This window comes from Polypterus senegalus, chromosome 8 (genome assembly GCF_016835505.1).
Source record: "Polypterus senegalus isolate Bchr_013 chromosome 8, ASM1683550v1, whole genome shotgun sequence".
Classification (NCBI taxonomy): Eukaryota; Metazoa; Chordata; class Cladistia; order Polypteriformes; family Polypteridae; genus Polypterus; species Polypterus senegalus.
Genome location: NC_053161.1, coordinates 115148034 through 115169075, shown reverse-complemented (window position 1 = coordinate 115169075; position 21042 = coordinate 115148034).

The following is a 21042-nucleotide window of genomic DNA, read 5'->3' as shown; positions in this document are numbered from 1 at the left end:
ATTTACATTAGGTTAGAATGCCCAATGGGAGCTGGGCAGTCTCATGGCTTTGGAACCCCTGCAGATGTAGTTTTTTCTCCAACCCATCTGGAGTTTTTTGTTTTTTTTTCCTGCCCTTTTGGCATCTGGCCTTACTTAATTCTTTGTTACATAGTATTCCCTGATTTTATTTTTGTTTCATCTATAGTTTTCTTTCTTCATCTTTTAAAGCACTTTGAGCTACACCATTTGTATGAGTATGTGCTATATACATCAATGTTGTTGTTATTAGTACCTCTGACAGGTGATTATCATGCTTTTTGGAACTGTACAAAGATTTTTTAGACTTTCACATGAATATATTAATGTTGTTCTTAACTAAGCATACTAGACCTTTAGTAACCATTAAGATTTATTTGGTTATCCGATTACATTTCACAGTTCTCCAGATGGGTTGACAATGGTGTTGAATTTGAATTTGAGATGTATGCTCAGTTAATTTTTACTATACATATTAAAATCTGTTGTGATAAAACTAATACAGGGTAGGAAAAGGGGTATTGTTAGGGCAAGATTTGGTAGTAAATAATTTCTATATTCCCTTAAAAGTAGGCTTACATATACAGCATATATACTGAGTACAAGTAGCAAGGAAATCATAGTCACACTAATACTGGACCAAAAATATATTATTGTGAAAAATGAATTCAGCCCTGTGTCTGTTTAAAAGCATTTAGCTGCTTCCCAAACAACTTCTGGATCCTTATCATTATAATTGTCAAGACCTGACTTTTGCCTGTGTTACGTTGCTAGGCAACAGCTGGCTGCTTCATGACTTTTGACATTTGATTGCCTTCTGCATAAAAGGAAGTGTGTCGACAGCAATAACTGCTTCGACTTTGAGCTCTGTACCTGCAAGTAATTGTTATGCTCCTACATCTATTGAAATCTTTGGGTTCAGACTTCTGCATTTTTCTTTGACCTAGAGGTTATTATCTCACAGTTTAATTTATGCTTAATAAAGTAATACTTCCCCCTATCATTCCTGTATGCTGTAGACTAATTCCAAATACATTTCAGTTAGGGCATGGTACAACCCAAAATTAGGTGCTTTTAAAACACAAAATATGAACATACGCTAAAAACAATCATGCAACATGTTTAAAAAAATATTCAGTTTTGATTTTTAATACATAAAAGTTTATTTTGTATGAGTAATAACACAATAACTTTCAATTACAACATTGGGTAATTTAGTCTGGAAGTTGCTTTGAAGTACTCCACCCTTAACAAGGAAAAATTATAAACAGATGGAGTCAACTGGAAATGCAAAAAAGTGGAAAATGTGAGAAACTTGAAAACAGGGGAGTGGCAATTAAGAAAGGTCAGTGATTGTTTTAATACTCTAAAAAGACTGCATGCAAAGGACTGCATTAATGAAGTGCTATGGTGTCCTGAAAAACTGTTTAGCTGCTTGGCATACAATTACATTAATTTCAAGGAATACTGTTTATTGTTTTCCAGTTGTAGTAAAGAGGGTGGCTTAGGACTTCTCCAAATGATCAGACTATAGCTAGTACCACTATAAAGACTGCAATAGTTTTAATAAAGCAGATGAAAAAGACTTGTTAGAGAATGTGAATTTATGAAATAACCTAGTACTGCTTGATAAGTAAAAAACTGTAGTCCAGAAAGTTTTAAACAGAGAACCAATACAGAATCCAGTGTGGGTCTAATCCTGGGATTCCAATGTTAGAAATACAGTATTAATTCTTTTTGATGAAGTTCAGTTTATCTTATTTTCTTCTGGTAACATTTTGAGTTCTGTATTCAGTTTTTATCAACTGTACGGCATATACAGGGTGAGCCAAAATTATGTTAACACTAATGATACTGCTATGTATATACTTATATACAATTTTTTGTAGACAATTTAAGTGCCACATGGTACATGTGTTGAACATCATGGCAAACAGGTTGAGACATTCCTATAAATTATCTTACACATATGTTTTGTGAATAAATTGTTTCTGCCATTCAAATGTTAACATAATTTTGACTCATCCTGTACATCAAAAGAATGAATTGATCATTAGTAAATATAGAATATACTGAAGCAATAATAATGAACATTAAACGATGATGAAAACTATTTCCAGATTGATCGATCTGGACAACAGTAGTTGGTAGAATGCAGGAATCAGTCCTGAATGGGTTGCAATTATTTGCAAAGGAAAGATGGACAGACAGGTGCTTTCCACACACTGCAGACAGTGAGTAGTTGAAATGCTAAACAAAAATAAACATGAGAAAGCAAAATGGCAAATCAGAATGAAAAGTCAAAGATCAAGGCTGAGTTTTTAGTCTACAGATGCTTCCACTAAATAAATGGTAAAACTGATGAAAATACAAACAGAATGTTTACAATCAAAAAACTATGAAATAACAACATTACACATTACATCACAATGTCTTAACATTATTATCCATTACCTTTGCTTTTGTTATACAATTAGAAGGCAAATGGCAGGAAAAATAAGGTGTTAAGAGTGATGTGTTTTGTAAATTTGGCATAATTTAGGCATAAAATATCCTCATTAATGGAAGTTACAAAATGAAATGGAATTAGTGAAAGGGCGCATCAGCGTGTATGTGCAAAAGGATACGGTTAATTTTAGACTGAAAATTAAAATGAAGATTAGAGATGTGGCATTTTGGCTGAGTAGCCTTCTTCGGGGTTACTGCACACTAGTACTGCCAAATTAGTCATGAATTCAAATATATTTAAATGTAATTTAAAATTCCAGGTGGCTGTTAGTACTGTATACGCTATTTTTTATATTTTATTATGATTTCCATTTTTCTTTGCTCAATGTACCTCTATAAACTATGCAATGCTTATGACTGTTCATTGTTCATTTAAAGGCAAATATGAAAATTGTAGCCTTCAAATGAATGCAACACTTGAAAAGACAACTCTTCACAAAAATGGGAATCTCTGCCAGTAAAATATGATGTAATCAAAGAGAAAACAAGTCTGCAAATGCGGCCTCTTTCTACCTGTAATGCACATAGGAAATCAAAACATAATCACTCATAATTGTTCAACAAATGCAGTTTTTATGACATGTTCTATGCAAATTCTCTCTTTTACATAAATTAAGACTCTGTGAATGTCTTTACTAAATTTGCTAATTTTGCATTTTAATCCTCTTTAATTATTTCCTCCTACTTATGACTGCTTAGTGGGCAACTTTGTTCAAATGAGTTTTTATTGGGAAATGACTAAATCCAGGGCAGCACGGTGGCGCAGTGGTAGCATTGCTGCCTCGCAGTTAGGAGACCCAGGTTCGCTTCCTGGGTCCTCCCTGTGTGGAGTTTGCATGTTCTCCCCGTGTCTGCATGAGTTTCCTCCCACAGTCCAAAGACATGTAGGCTAGGTGGGTTGGTGATTCTAAATTGGCCCTAGTGTGTGCTTGGTGTGTTTGTGTGTGTCCTGCGGTGGGTTGGCACCCTGCCTGGGATTGGTTCCTGCCTTGCGCCCTGTGTTGGCTGGGATTGGCTCCAGCAGACCCCTGTGTTTGGATTCAGCAGGTTAGAAAATGAATGGATGGATGACTAAATCCAAAAACAATACAGAATAATATTTAAACATCCTTGGTGTTAAACCCAGGCATCACTTGGTTTTGAAATTTTATATGAGTATGGTTATTCCAAAGTCAGACATGAGGTGACATGTAATGATCTGCGTTTGGGGGTTAAGCACAAATAACTCTCAGGACAGTATTCTTCTACCATCTAGTGGATGAAATAACATTTTGCTACCTCTAAGGACAGTCCACAATATATTCAGTACAAAATAAAACAGAACCATTGCTGGAACTGAGTGACAGTTATGACAGTGTCAGTTTGTCATCTGACGTTGACACAGTGAAACTGATGCATAATATACTATATGACCGATCCACTGTAATACACCCTGCGAATTCGGTCACTAGAAATTTTACTGTGATGCAAGTAGGTGCCTTGTGAAAAAGCAAAAAAGAAGCTACACTCCTAGGCACTGTTCATAATGCAACAACTGTTGTTCGCGTCAGGGCAAATATGGAAACCCTGAAATGTTGCACTGTGGTAGCCCATAATAACACAGTGGGCATATTGGTTGTGTTCAGGCCATGGTATTCTACCCTTTCATGCACAAACAACAGAAAAAATGTAAGAAAAGTGCACAAAGAAACACAATTCTACTCTCCCGATTGTGACATTGGGCTGTGTGTTGGTGACTGTTTCAAAACATATCATATAAAGGACATGCACATCACTATAGCAGTAGACATTAGAAATACCTTTCCTACTGTATTTATGTTGACATTTTGATAATTATATATTTCTGTTGGACGTAATAATAATTTTTATTGTTGAAAAAAATTCAACATTTTTTACTCTTTTTTGGGGGGTAAACATAACATTTAGAAGGCTACAGTAAAGCACAACAAACATATGCTATAGTTAATTCCATTGATGAATTAAAATGAGTAGTCTTAAAAAAATAAAAATGTGCATCCAGTGAACCTCTCACTAGATGTTCTGCTGCTCAGTGGGCCCATTGGACTAAACTTAATAGAATATTTCTTTGATCCCCATTTATAGCTGAACCATAAATGTAACACAGGTAATCTCATTGTTTCAGTCATGTGTTAAGTCAGCAGCCAACTTAAAAAAGGGTCTTTGAAGCTCTTTCAAAAAAAAAAATTGATTTGATATGAAAAACAAAAGATAAGTCAGAAGTGATATATTCATTGTCATTAATGAGAAAAGGAAAGAGATGTTTCCTTGCTGTGATGAATGCTTAACAGGTCCAGCATCAAAACAGCAGTAAGTCAGGAATGTCAGGGTAACAGAGAATGCTTTTTTAATTCTGTTATGACTACAATAGCAGATCTATGAGCAGAACTACACAGTAGAATGATGTGACTCAAAATGTGTTCTGAAGGATTGTGTTTAAGAAGCAGGTGGCTGTCAATTTTATTAAAGATGATACAAGATAACCATTGAAAAATACAAATAGGTTCAACCTGAAAGTGAATTGCAAAAATTTTTAGTGATAAAGATAAGCCTATGACAATGTAACAGATAGGAGAAAATATTTTGAACAGTAGATAGTTCTAGTTAAATTTTGTAATGATTACATGTTCAAAAGAATAACCAGAAAAGGGAAACAATCAAAAACCCATAGGCACAGAAAAACTGAATTGAAATAACGAAAGTAATGTCATTCAAAACAGAAATCCAAAATGAAAAAATATAGTAAAAAGAAACTAAAGAAAGAAACAAAAGAACTATAGAAATACACAAAGCAGCAATTAAGAACCAAAAAGCGTAGGTCAAAATGTAAAGACATACAAAAATACAAAACATAATTACAAGGTTAAAATAATTAATCAAAAAATGCAAATTGAAGAACAAAAGCCAACACCACCAACAGTTTAATATCACTACACTTGAGGCAATGTCTGAAGGACCGTTAAATAGCGCAGGTGCTGATGTAATACTACCGAACATCAGAAGAGCCTCCATGTCTTTCTAGTACTATAGCTGCTACACTAAGTGACATATGTTTCCTTTTGTTCTCACTAATAGCCCATACAATAGGCATAGGCTGATAACGCACCCTTACTGCCCTGCTCCCAAAAACCTAAATGTCATGATTTGAGTGCACAGCTATGGCAAACAAGGTGAAGGACTTCCAAGCCATCCGCAGTAAAGGACTACCTCAGCCTGACCCCTGTCTCCACTAGTTTGTTTTGACCTACTCAGGCTTAAAGGGGGCCGTAGCTTTTAAGAATCAAAATACTTCTAAAATATATCAAAAAAAGGAACAAAAAAACACCTCTGGCTATCAAGGCCAAAGCAAAATCTTTATAAAAAGATACTTATTTATAAAACAAAATAAGCACAAAAATAACAAAAAGAACAGAAATGAGGTATAAAGGGCTTGCCTAAAAATGCGACCCAGAGCAACAAAGTCCAAAATACATAATCCAATAATCAAAACCAAGAAAATAAGAAAGTAGCTCAGAAAATCCAATACTTACAATGATTTGTACTCTAAAGAAATTTAATGGCTGCAGTGGCCTGGCGCCATGCCGGGGTTTGTTTCCTGCCTTGTGCCCTGTGTTGGCTGGGATTGGCTCCAGCAGACCCCGTGACCCTCTAGTTAGGATATAGCGGGTTGGATAATGGATGGATGGATGGAGAACTTTAATGGACCACTGAAGGATCTGCTGTCAGCTTTAGACACAGGGGTCCCAGCTTTTAGGGCTCCACCCACAAAATACAAGCACCATAGTAGAACAAGTAAAATGCATGGAAACACAATATTTGTGAAATAAATAAATGAAACATAATGAAAAATTATGATCCTTTATAAAGGTAAACCCAAAACAGAATAATGAAAGACTGAAAAATATACAACAGCAAAAATATTAAGTATACAAGAAAAAAAATGATCTAAAAACATCAACAGTTTGAGTGTATGCACAAATAAATTATTTCTTAGCATACACCTTCTTATTTGCTTACAGTTTAAATTAAAAATAACATTTTCTGGGTCATGCTGCATCCACTTAATTGTCCAACAGAGATCTCCAGTGTTTTTGTGGCCGCTATTTACATTCTTCTAAAGGTTAATACAACAACGCTGTCTGTACTACATTATTTCGTATTATGAATGTTTATATAATGAGGGATGTTTAGTGATGCTTGCACTTTTAATAAAGTAAATTTAAAGAATGTGTGCCTTAAATATTTTACACTGGAACCTTGGATTGCAAGTATAATTCGTTCCGGAAACGTGTTTGTAATCCAAAGCACTCGTATATCAAAGTGAATTTCCCCATAAGAAATAATGGAAACTCAGATTATTCGTTCCACAACCCAAAACTATTCATATAAAAATGATTAATACAAAATATAAAGTAAAACTACATAAAACAAATTAACATGCACTTTACCTTTGAAAAGAATCATGGCTGGTGTGAGGGAGACGAGAGAGAGGAGGATTATTGTGTAGGGCGACTTTCACTCTAACTAACGGAATCCCTGCTATCTGTTGGCTCACTGGAATCTTCTTCTTTTTTTGCAACTTTAACAAGGAACCTCTCCAATGACAGTTACTTTTGCCTAAAGAGTCACTACACTTGGACACAAAACACAAAAAAAATGGTTTACGGACTTTCTCAACTCTTTTGGGATTCCACCCAATGGGACGACATGCAGAAGATCATCCTGAAGCAACCGCAGGCTCTCGGCGCTGTAGCAGTTCACCATAAAAGCGAATCAAAAAAGATTGCACCTACTGTTGATGGGTGATATAAGGAACATTATAAATGAAAGGCACAGTATTAATTGGCTACTAACCTGGCCATGACCCTGCCTGACTGCTGTGTCTGTGTATAGGAGAATAGCAGATACAGCTACAATAAATAACCCGGCTGTTCCTGTTTCAATTTGAATAAAGCTGGTGTTGCTAAAGTACTGAGACTCCACTTCATGTTTTGGGGTGCAAGACAATGACTCACACGTTACAACACAAACACACACACGTGGTCACAATGATATAGTAAACAGTGTATGCTCGTACGGATGTTGACTATACTGTATGAGTGAAGCACACTGACTGAGACCGAGAATGGGAGAAGATTACCCACAATCCTGCAGCAAGAGAGAGAGAAGAACCATCAGCTTGTTTATCAAGGTAAAATTTATTAAAAATTTAAATTTGTCTTGAAGAACACTCACAAACCAAGTTACTCGCAATCCAAGGTTTTACTGTATTATCAAAATCTCCTGCCAACACATCTTTAATTAAAGGTTTAAATGAAAATTCATTATTAAAGCAAGATTCTACTGAAGTCCAAACCACAGCATAGAAAGAAAAAAATTGAGAAATAGAATGAAATAAACAAGCAAAAAAATGAAAACAATAAGAAAATCATAACAAATCCAGGGATTTAGCAGTAGTAACAGTTCACTCCAACTTTGTTCTAGTTTAGAGATGTTTACAGACTATAAAGTAAAACTAATCCAATCTCATCCTGCATTTTTTCTCCCTGATGAAGTTAATGCCTTCTGTGGCCACTTTGACCAACATAACAAGCAGCATACTATTTGATTGCCTGACCCACCATATCTGTAAATCATCCTTCTCTGTTTCTACACATGACATAATGTCCACAAGGCATCCAGTCCGGAAGCAATTTCAGAGAACATTTTAAAAACGATCAATCATCTCACATCTTTAATTACATCTTTAGTGATTGCTTCAAATAGACAAAAAATATGCCTGTGCTTAAGAATGCACGTGCCACTTTCTACAACGGGATTGTGGATTTTCTAACTTACAGAAATGAGCATGTGGGAACTGGCAGCATCACATCATTAACCATCAACAGAGGAACTCCACAGGGTAGTACACCTACACAATTTACTGATGACACTACCATCGATAGCCTGATTATCAATAATGATGAGACGGCTTTCTGAGAAGAAGTTTACTCAGTGGTGGCCAGGATAACCATCTTACTTTTAATATCAGAAAAACTAAACAAGCGGATCATAGACTCCATAAAGCAGAAGGCAGTCCACATTGCCATCTACACTTGCCGTGATTCTTTTAGATTAGATTAGATTAAATTCAATTAGATAAACTTAGATAAATCCCATGAGGAAATTAATATGCATACAGCCCCAGAAACATAAAAAATAAAAGATACATACTCACAAGACAAATAATACAGCCAGTCAATTAAATGAGAAATATGTACAAATAAATGTATATTGTGCAGGTATTTCAAAATTTACTTAAAAGAGCATGTTGGGGGGAAGCATTGAATTGCCTGATAGAAGTGGGCAGAAAAGACCCCCAGAGGCACTTTTTAGCACACTGTGGTGGAATGAGTTTGTGGCTAAAAGTGCTCCCAAAAAGTGCTAATTGGAAGGGATGGAGGGATTTTTTCATTATGACATCCAATTTTGCTAACATCCTCTTTTCCATGACTACTTAGCCCTGTGATGGAGCAGTATTTCCAGATAAGTTTCTTATCTTTTTAGTTCTTTTTGAACCTTTTAGTTCAAGTTGCTTCCCCAGGAGACTGCAGTGTAGAAAACCACACTGGCTTACTATGAACTGGTAGAACATTTCCAGTAGCTTGGTGTACACATCAAAAGACCTGAGTCTCCTCAGGAAGTACAGTCTGCTCTGGACTTTCATGTAGAGAGCCACTTTATTGTCCAACCAGTCAAGTTTCCTGTTTATGTAAACCCCCAGGTACTTGTAGCCCTTCACCACTTCCATGACTTCCCCCTGAATGGTGACTGGTCTCAGAGGCTCTTTGGTACGCCAGAAGTATACCACCAACTCTTTTGTCTTGCTGATGTTGAGTTGCAGGTTAATGTCTCTGCACCTAAAGACAGAGTCCTCTACAATTTGACTTCATTATTAATGTAGCCTATGATGAAGACTTAGAATAACCATCGCTGATGAACTGAATACATTCCTGAAATTGTCAGGAAAGTTCACCAACTTCCTCAGATTTCTGAGAAAAGTTTGGAGCTCCCCATGAATCTAGCAGAATAGGTCCAGCAGTCTCTTAAGGGTGTTTATGTATGGCATTTAATTTCTTTTTCAGACACCTATAGTTTGTTGATATTTCTTCATGTATTATGTTTTAATAACGTACATTCAATATGTTTTTGTCACGTACATAACTTTCATTGACAAATCTCAACAATTTTTACAATAATCGTAGTGGAATCTTTTATATGAATACGAAAGTGAACTGAAATGTAAGCGAAACTTGGTGATAAGACAGACCAGGAATTTTTGATTATGTTTTCCATAACACTTAAAGTATTTGAAATTAAACAGAAAAAAAAATTTCTATTATCTTAAATTCTTAGCTTGATATTTGTGACAGAAATGCATTTTATAATTTACTTTAAAAATGCAGAAGGGTGGTCCCAAGGAAATCCCAAGCTACCAACAGTTTATTTATTTTTTTGTTTTACTGTGGATGGACTCCAGGGTCTATAACCAGGTGTGAGAAATCACCTAACAGTTCATCCCACACACATAGGATTGCATAACAAGAAAACAAAAATGCATTTTCTTTCTGAGTCACATACTGTGAAACAATTTTTATGCACTGAATATACTATTTCTGTGAAGGTTTTCAGCTCTGTTATGACTCATCTTTTAAAAATAGTGCAATAGAAGAAACATCTCATTCAGAACATTCAGTGCTTGGACTGGTTATTTATACATCTATAGTACAGTAGTTTCCAAAGTACTGTAATTCATAAAATAACATGATATTCTTTAAATGTACTTAATCCAACTAAGGGTCACAGTGGGCCAGGGCCTATAACTCCTACAGCACAGTTTGTATTAAAACAGGCAAATATGTCATGTATATCTTATTCAAAACGAAACAACTGGAAAAACTGGACAGATAAACCGTACATGTTAAACACAGCAGTGTTTTTGTGAAAGTGTTCAACTTTAGTTTAATCCAGGTACTCATTTCTTCTACAGGCCAGACATATTTAGATTTGTTTGACTGTAGACTCTAAATTGGTTTGATGTAAGTGGGTGTCTATGTTAGCGTACCCCTTGATCAACAGGTGTCCTGTCCATAGATGGTCCCTGCCTTGTGCCAGATACTGCTGGGATAAATTCCAGGATGTGACTTTGTATTAATGATAGGTTTCAGCAATAAACAAATAACATTAAATTCATAGACTAATTTAATCTAGCTTCACTTTAATACTTCTGAAAAGGTAATACTACTAGTCAACATTTTTTTTTTATTCCAAGGGTGAAAATGTCCGATTCTTGTAGTATTTTGCTAAAAACACATTTCCAAGTATGTTTTTAGAATTTTTCCATCAGGTGAGGGTTTTAAGTGACACGCAACTTAAATTTGAAAATGTTGTATGTTTACTTGCTGATTACAATGACAATGAAATTGATTTATCAGGAACATCTCTCTTAAGAGTGTGGCCAGTAGTCAACCAACATACTGGGATTCCACTTGCCTTGCTAATGCTTTTCCATGTTGGACATATCCTGATGAAATTCTTGCCATGTTCATCACTGATTGTACCAAATTTTTCAGGGAAAATATCCAAGTTAGAGTCCAAGAGATGAAACCTCATTGACATATTGCACCACACTGCAAGTGCATTACTGGAGTCAGCATTTAACTCTTTTAGGGCGGATGTCGACTTTTGTCGACAGGAGGGGTTGAGGGCGATTGTCAACAAAAGTCGACATCCTGGGATAGAGGGCGACAATCGGCTGTTAATGCCAACAAAACTCACTGTCATGTCACAGGCATGCCCTCTGTGCTTGGAGGAATGTTAGACTCATTGACTCGGCAACTAATCCATGAGTGAGTTGCAAAATGTAAACAAAGGCAAGATGGCTTCGACATCTCACGAGGGCATGAAGTGAGTGCAGAAAAGAAAGTGCAGGCGATGTTTTGTGCATTATCGCTGAGTCGGACTCTGATTTTTCAGAATCAGATTTTATTGACGGTGATCAGGAGATCGAGCAAGAGAGTGGGAAGCCGGCTTCAGCTGATCGTACACCAGCCAATGCCACCCCAGCTGATTGGCTGAGCGCATTCGCACAGCCAATGCACCTACGGCAAGGTTCACGTGGGAGGAATTACCCAGACATTGATCCGTGGGAGCTGAACTGGCTACCGGACTTCACAAGACGGCATGGCTTGCTGTTGGACATGACAGATTACCAGCCGCTGGACTACTTCAGGCTGCTCTCTCCTAATGCTGCTTTTCAGCTACTGTCAGACAAGACAAACAGATTGGCAGAGCAATTTTTTGAATCGCGGGCTGCACTTGCATCGCATTCTCATTTTTCAAAGTGGAAACCCACAACAAAAGACGAGATGAAGGGCTTTGTGGCGGCATCACAAATAAAGATGGGACTAGACTGATGATATAACTTCAGGGAGCATTGGTCCAAATGTGCTTTGTACCCTGGTGGCTTTGGACAGGTTATGCCGTGTGATAGGTATGTGATGCTGCAAAGTTTTATTCACTTCTGTGATAACCAGAAGCAAATCTCAAGGAGTGAGCCAAGCTATAACCCCATGTATAAAGTTTTGCTCCTGCTTGACATTGTGAAACCAACATATAAACAATTTTATCAGCCTGCCCGTGATTTGTCTGTGCATGAATCTATGATTAAATAAAAGGGATGCCTTTTTTTTCTGCCAAAATATGCCAGACAAGCCCACAAAGTATGGCATAAAGGATTTGGTACTGGCAGAAGCAAACACTGGTTTCTGCCTGAAAGTAATCGCATTTACAGGAAAGTATTTCTTTCAAAGAGAGAACTGTCCCTTGACAAGTCAGGTTGTGCTGGAGCTGCTTCAGGGCTATGAGCATTTGGGTCATGTTGCGTACATGGACAATTTTTATACATGCCCAGAATTTTGTTTATGAAGCTACAGAACAGGGGATTTGGAGCTTGTGGCACAGTGAGGGTGAACAGGAGACACAGGCCTTGACAGTTGAAGCCAGACAGGCTGAAGATGAAAAGAGGTGACAATCCGGTTTTCATGCGGGTGGAAAACTTGGTGGCATGGCACAATGTCAAACAAGTGACTTTTCTCTCTACAGTGCACACTAACAATATATGTGAGAAAGTGCAGCAACAGACAATTGAAAAGGAGGCACCAAAGCAACACATATTGTAAGCCGTGCAATTGGCTGCTTTGAATGATATCATACTTTGCAGGACTTTGCTGTGTAACATGTATGTGAAATTATAGTATGTAATCATAGTATACAACATGTTAGACAGTAACTTTTGTCAAAAGTAAATATTTTTGCTGATTTGATATGTTAAACAATTGATTTGTGTTCTTTTTTAAAAAAATGTTAGTTTTTGGAAAAATATTCAGCCCTGGGAGAAAAGAAACAAACAAAACCTAAAAGAGTTAATAAGAGCTCAGTCCCTCTCTATGATACTTCAACAAATGTGTTTGATGTCAATGGGGAGGGTTTAATCCCTCACACAATAGATGAGAAAGGGGAGTGGGGGGGATATGAAGTCATCAGTCGTGCATAATGGGAATAAGAAGGGCTGGGAATCAGGAACTAAAGCCATGGAAGCTCCCCCACCATGTAGAGGATTAAGGTAAACTTTCTTAGCGTCAACAAATGCACTATTTATCACATTTATCTCTCCTTAAAAAAGTGAGACATGTTTTGGCAACTCTTTCTGGACATAGTGGATGTTCTTATCCTATTCACATGAAAGGATTTGGTGTAACCAAGCTGCAAGCGAGGCAAAAGTGTAACAACGTTTAGATCTCCATGAACACTTCTATTTCTGAGTGTTTTCTAAAAATGTTCTCATACAACTCTTTCACGTTAGTAACATGTGCTATAAATACAGAAGGGAATTAATTGTCATTATGGAGAGGACAGTTTTCAAGAGTTAATGAACAAGCAGCACTCATCCATGCTGTGTTCTTGGCCAAGAGTCTCTATAACTGATTAAAAATATATAACATATGTGTTTTATTAATTTTTTATCTCATGGTGACAGAATATCAATATGATGTCACAAGAAAAGTATAGAAAAAAGATTTTATATTAGGATTCAGCATTATAGATTATGCTTAGGACACCCTTCACAACTCTTGAAAAAAAATTAATGTTGACCAGAATGTTGGTAGCCAAGACCTGCTTGTAAGAATACAGCAATCTAAATTATGCATGTTTACACTCTGTAAATATGTAAATCTAAATATATAAATTTTTTAATTTTTTAAGCATAATCTAATCTCTTCCTCAAGTATACTCAAAACATATTTCAAGAAAAACCTCTGCTAAACAAGAATGGACAATTTGGCCCAACAAGGTGTTTTATTGCAGTTGAGCCCTCATAGTGAAACTATATAATCCATCCGTCCATTATCCAACCCGCTATATCCTAACTACAGGGTCACGGGGGTCTGCTGGAGCCAATCCCAGCCAACAAAGGGAGCAAGGCAGGAAACAAACCCTGGGCAGGGCGCTAGCCCACCACAAGAAACTATATAATATAAAATAAAAAAAAACCCTTTTGTAACTTTAGTTACAAATGTATGCCCACTTACAAAAACAGTTCCCCTGGTATATTAATTATTATTATTTATTATTATAGAGCATTTCAGCAACAGGAGCAATCAACTGCTCCAAATGAGCTCCCACCTGAAATGGGAAATGAACCATCCTCGCGGGTCCCAGCAGAAGCTGAGGGATGGTGGCGAGGGACACTAGTCAGGCTTGGGGTGACCAAATAAGGTGGCTGGAGTGCAAGCCCATGTGAAGATTGACTGTGTTTGTTGCCGGGTGTCCCTGATGTCTGAGTAGACCCTGACGGATGAGCAGCAGAGACGTGGCAGAGAAGGAATCTCAGATTGGGTTTTCAAAAGGACAGATCATGCCAGTGATTTTAACCCCATTTTATCGATGAATTATTTATTATGACTTTTAACTTCCACTTCAGCATTAGTTTTGATTGTGGATTATTTATGGTATTAATTATTTATTATGGATGAAGACTTTGCACTGCACTATTTGCAATTTGTGTGTTTAATTGTTGAAAAATAAAAGCACTTTGCATCATCTCTTGTTGGGTTATGTGTCCTCATTGCACTAGCTCATTCCGGTTCAACACAATCCACTGTTCTAGGTTTAAGGACGTTCTGCCATCTGGAGCCAATCTGGATTAACACAATTTAGCAACATTTCAGTGAAATCCTTTGAACCTTTGTTGAAAGGTGGAAAACAATCTAAGCATTTCCAAGATAACCACCAACATGCTGTGGCAGATGGCCTGTAGCTCATCCCGGCCAGGACGCCCCTTTGATGGAAGGATGGGGGAAGGCAATTTTTTCAAGACACTGCCTCCCCCAAAACGCTAGATGGCAGCTCCCCTGCAGTGTAGCACAGCCCCAGATTCCCGCAGGGCATCCTTGGACTTAGAGTCTGGTTTCTTAGCCCTGTTGGGTGCCACCAGGGGGAGCTGTGAAAGGACCTGGGGAGTCATGCTTCCCTTGCAGCCAAGCCAGGAAGTACTTAGAAGTCATGAGAATGGAAGCTCCACAGTACTTCCGGGCTGATTTAAAGAGTTGGGATTTTCCATCTGACCCAGAAGTGCTGGCAAGTCACAGGGATGGATGAGCGGAAGCACTTCTGGGTCAAGGACTATATAAAGAACTGTTCGAGACCCAGCAAGGAGGAGGTGGACAATGCTTTATTGCTGAGTTGTGTATTATTGTGGCTGTGGTGCTTTGGAGGTACTGGAAAAAAGAAATAATTAAAAGAACACTTCTTGGTGCTTTTAACTTGTGTTCAGAATGTCTGTCTGTTGGGTTTAAGGGGCAACAGCGAACCCTAGCGTTCTGACAATGCTTACTGAGCAAAGAGAAGGGTCGACAGAGCATTGCTTTTTATCTTCCACCTTTTCATAATAAGCCCGATACTTATGTCAGAGCACTGTTTGTGTCTTTTCTTCACCTTTTAAATAAAGTCCAGCTTCACATTTTGATTTATAATATGAATGTTAATGCATATAGTGCTTTATTGATTTTCTTTTAAATGATTCACAAACAGTAAAAGTAGGTAAAATGATTTTAAGGCCTATTAATCTTACACAACACACCTTGTGTTTTGCCTTATATTTTGTGCTATATACAAGTGACCAGAAAATCTACAATGATCTTGGATTCATTATAAAGTATTCAGGTGACACTATGGTGATACAGGAGGATGAAATCCATTTTATAAATTTAAAGGACTGTGTAGTGAGGTGGTGCGAGGAACTAAATAATATTCGATTTTCAGGGAAAGAAATATTTGTATACTCACATTACACGGTTTCAGGGAGGAGGCACACATACTGACTAAATACAAATATCTAGGAACAACTTTGCTAGTAATCTAAACTGGAGTATTGCTTGAAATGCTTCATTCTAAATGCAACAGCACATTTTTCCTTCTCTGTAGATTCAGACTGTTCAAAGTGGACATCGCCTAGGCTAAATCTGACAAATCAAAATTTGTGGAACTCCAGCAGTTTACCAGACAAGTAGGCAAAATTATTGGAGCTGATGTGGAAGACCAGATAAGTGTATACTGAAGGATACTGCTGAAGAAGCCGGGAACCATTTGAGCTGATGATTGCCACCCACTTACTTCAAGAACGCTGGTTACCCTAAAGACACAAACAAATTGATTAATAAATTATTTTCTCACTTGTGCAATACTACTTTTTAACAAAAAGCATCACTGGTAACAATAAAATTAGCAGTATATTTATCTGGATAACTGTAGTCTATATAACTAGGTAAAGCCCTTGAAAATGATAGGAATATTTATTCAGCAATTTTAAATGCTGTAAAATCTGTCTTTTCACGTCTTTTTAGCTTCTAACCTCTTGTGTTTGCCTGAATAAATATGGCTAACTAAAATCCTTAGTCATCGTTATATTTTAGAATATTGACATTATAATTAAGCTTTTATTGGGGACTTATTTATGCATTATTTATATCTAAAGCACCATGTGTTAAAACCAACCTGTGCCTTAATGTTTTATGTTTGTAATTAAATATCTGAAATAGTAACACATTGAAACAGTTACAGCATAGTAAGGATTTTATTCTGTAATTGCTTTTATATTCTCATTTTTAACATAAAAGTATAGAACGGTAGGACAATGTGCAATATGATTTCTTAAGTGGTTATAAGCCACATATTAGGAACTTTTGTGTTTATTTTATAAGGTCTTATTTAATATATTACTGGGAACAAGTGCAATTCTACTTTACTACATTGTTTTATATAGATTTATATTTTATGCTATATATTTTTCATTACAACTGGGTATAATATTGTAATGACATCATGTATTGTCTACTGTGTTTTTTAATAGTATTTACCTTGTTATGTGTTGTGGTCACCAAGTGAAGAAGAGTCAACAAAAAATTTAATATTTTGAGGTGCCAACATGGCTCTCCAAAGTTACTAACAAAGTCCCAAACAAAAACAACACTTGATGGCGTGAAAAATGATAAACAAAAGTAAGTCTCCTGTAGCCAAGTGGCCTCCCTTTGTTTTGCCTGTGCTGATGGCCCTCAGACTTGGAGATCTTCTCTTTAAGTCATCTCTGTGATCAATGATGCCTCCTTCCAGGCAGTTGTCCCTTTGAAGATCCAGGACCAGAAGGGACAGGGTCAGTTGACCTCACTGGGTGGTTTCTGAAGACTGTGGAGGAAGAAAATGGCAAGATGGTTATTGGTAGCACCCCCTCTCCACCCAGGGTGGTATCACGTACCTGGGAAGAGCTTGGATGGTGATCCTCAGATGCATGTGCGTGAAAGTGTATAGACGTAACACCAAGTAGAAATTCTGAGCAACTGGGTTGTCTGGCAAAAAAGTTGAAGATCATAAATGTCTCAACCATGCAGTCATTATTCTAACATTTAGTGTAGTTCAATTTATTGAATTACTAGCCATCCCTTGCAGCTCCGCCCACGTAGTAGTGAATCAGTATAGTGAGGAGGGCCCTGCCCGGATCCCCACTCCTGATGTCACGCTTCCCCCTCTCTTCATTCCGCAGCCTCTGTCTTGGATCAGTGTGAATGTACCGCTCCTGCAAGCAAACTATAGTTGTGCTTAAAAATTTGTGAACCCTTTAGAATTTTCTATATTTCTGCATAAATATGACCTTAAACATCATCTGGTTTTTACTGAAGTCCTAAAAGTAGATAAAGAGAAACCAGTTAAAACAAATAAGACAACAATATTATATTTGGTCATTTATTTATTGAGGAAAAGGATCGAATATTACATATTTGTGAGTATCAAAAGTATGTGAACCTCTAGGATTAGCAGTTAGTTTGAAGGTGAAATTAGAGTCAGGTGTTTTCAGTCAATGGGAAGACAATCAGGTGTGAGTGGGCACCCTGTGTTATTTAAAGAACAGGGATCTATCAAAGTCTGCTCTTCACAACACATGTTTGTGGAAGTGTATCATGGCACGAACAAAGGAGATTTCTGAGGACCTCAGAAAAAGAGTTGTTGATGCTCATCAGGTTTGAAAAGGTTACAAAACCATCTCTAAAGAGTTTGGACTCCAATAATCCACAGTCAGACAGATTGTGTACAAATGGAGGAAATTCAAGACCATTGTTACCATCCCCAGGAGTGGTCGACCAACAAAGATCACTCCATGAGCAAGGCATGTAATAGTCGGCGAGGTCACAAAGGACCCCAGGGTAACTTCTAAGCAACTGAAGGCCTCTCTCACATTGGCTAATGTTCAGGTTCATGAGTCCACCATCAGGAGAACACTGAACAACAATAGTGCGCAGGGCAGGGTTGCAAGGAGAAAGCCACTGCTCTCCAAAAAAAAACATTGCTGCTCGTCAGCAGTTTGCTAAAGAACACGTGGACAAACCAGAAGGCTATTGGAAGCATGTTTTGAGGACGAATGAGACCAAAATAGAACTTTTTGGTTTAAATGAAAAGCGTTATGTTTGGAGAAAGGAAAACACTGCATTCCAGCATAAGAACCTTATCCCATCTGTGAAACATGCAGTGGTAGTATCATGGTTTGGGCCTTTTTTGCTGCATCTGGGCCAGGACGGCTTGCCTTCATTGACGGAACAATGAATTCTGAATTATATCAGAGAATTCTAAAGGAAAATGTCAGGACATCTGTCCATGAACTGAATCTCAAGAGGTGGGTCATGCAGCAAGAGAACGACCCTAAGCACACGTTGTTCTACCAAAGATTGGTTAAAGAAGAATAAAGTTAATGTTTTGGAATGGCCAAGTCAAAGTCCTGACCTTAATCCGATTGAAATGTTGTAAAAGGACCTGGGGCCTCATGTATAAACGGTGCGTACGCACAGAAATGTTGCGTAAGAACTTTTCCACGTTCAAATCGCGATGTATAAAACCTACACTTGGCGTAAAGCCACGCACTTTTCCACGGTACCTCATGCGTTGTCGTACGCAAGTTCTCCGCTCGGTTTTGCAAACTGGCGGCACCCAGCGTCAAAGCAGTGCTACTGTTCTTGTGTGATTAATCATTATTTTCATGACGCGGCTTTATAAATACACAGAAACTAACCGCATATTGTTTATTAGTGTAATGCATCTGATTGTAATTAACTCGTAACAATATAATGGTCCAGGGAACAGCCATAGTATTCCAAATACCATAACTGCTTTAGCGTTGTTACTCTCACTTCTCCTCCTCCTTCTTCTTCTTCTTCTTCTTCTTCTTCTTTCAGCTCCTCTCGTTAGGAGTTGCCACAGCGGATCATCTTTGTCCATATTTCTCTCACTGCACCACTCGGAGTATTTATATCACTGTATCTGAGTGTGAATCACAGCAGCAGCTGATCGGAAAGAGAATTATCAGTATACGGCATTAAGCACACACTGTCTCTGCCATGGCAAAACGTTTCAAAGCCTTTCCTGTACGGACCTCGCGGTTCAAAACAGTTTAATCCCAAGAACTTTAAATGCAGCCAATTAGTGCTCCTTGTAGAACTGTTTGTACTTATAAGTACAATCACCCCACTGTAAACTTGCACTATAGTTATAATATCGCACAACCTGAGCCACTTTATAAAGCGCGTATTTACATATGATGACGATATCATTTTTAAGGTGAAATGCAGCAAAATATGTTTGTTAAATTATACAGATAAAACTTTAACTTCATTTAAATAATCTATATTCTTCACTGGGAGTGTCTTTAAGGATAGAATAATTAAACATGTATTATGAAGATATTTCAATGTTCTTTAAACGTTTTGAAGAATCGGCGCTAAGCTTACAGATGGCTTAACGTCTATTACAGAGCTGATTGTATGGCGATCGGTTACTTGGGGAAAGAAAAGCACTGACTGCAGTGACGGCTACGCCAATATATATTGAATATAAAACAGAAAGATAAAATAACAACACAGCTAAAAACGCAGCGACAAATTTCGGCAAAAGTTAAATACTTGTGTCATGAGCACGAGGCGGCTATGCAATGTCTGCAACGGACGTGGCCATCCACCGTGCATGACATTGGCGGGCGAAGGAGCCACCGATTCTTCCTCTGCCCAGTGCCACCACAGGCTTAGAGCCGCCCCTGAGTACTGCTGCAATAAATTATTTCATCAAGTGAAACATGTTTAATAACGTGCTTTAACTCCTATCATCATGAAAATGACATCACGTATACATCTCAGTATTTTAGTTATTCAGAGAGCTGTAATATCTCGAATGTAATGGACTCTGTGTCCAGTTGGAGGAAGAGAGCCGGTTTAAGAAGCAAGTAGTGATTCACACACATAGAGCACATAGAAAATCAAATACAAAACAAAGCATTTAACGTGCTACTTTAATTACGATGTGATTTTAGAAACTGGTTAATTAAACAATTTTAAAATGAATTTTATGATGTTCTACTTTAATGACAAAATAAACTACGTGATTAAAGTGGAAATGTCGAGATTGAAGTGGACATTTCGTGCTTTTTCCCCACCGTGTGCTTTTTTCTCTGTACCCTAATAAGCTTTCATATGACACTCAGACAGTGGGCTTACAACTCGGCTTTCCACGGCGACTTTGATATGTGACTTCTTTTTTATTTCCGGCACTGTGTGATTTTGTGGATGTGAGCTTTCAAGTTTCTCCAACACACTATGTCACTCGATCAACTTCCTTTTGTTGATTATACCACGGCTTATTTGAACAAATAGTATGTTTTTCCTTTGCCTCCACTTGGTATTCGCTGAAATTCTTATGTTTCCCCCCGTGCTTTTCCCATTGTCTTTTCACAGAAGGCTGCGCTTAAGGGCGATTTATATTGATTTGCATATTCAAATAGGTGTAATTCTGGGAGGATTTGGGGCGTTACATAATGCGCGTGCACGAGCGTTAGTTTTCACGCTGATCGGGATTTATGTAGCGGAA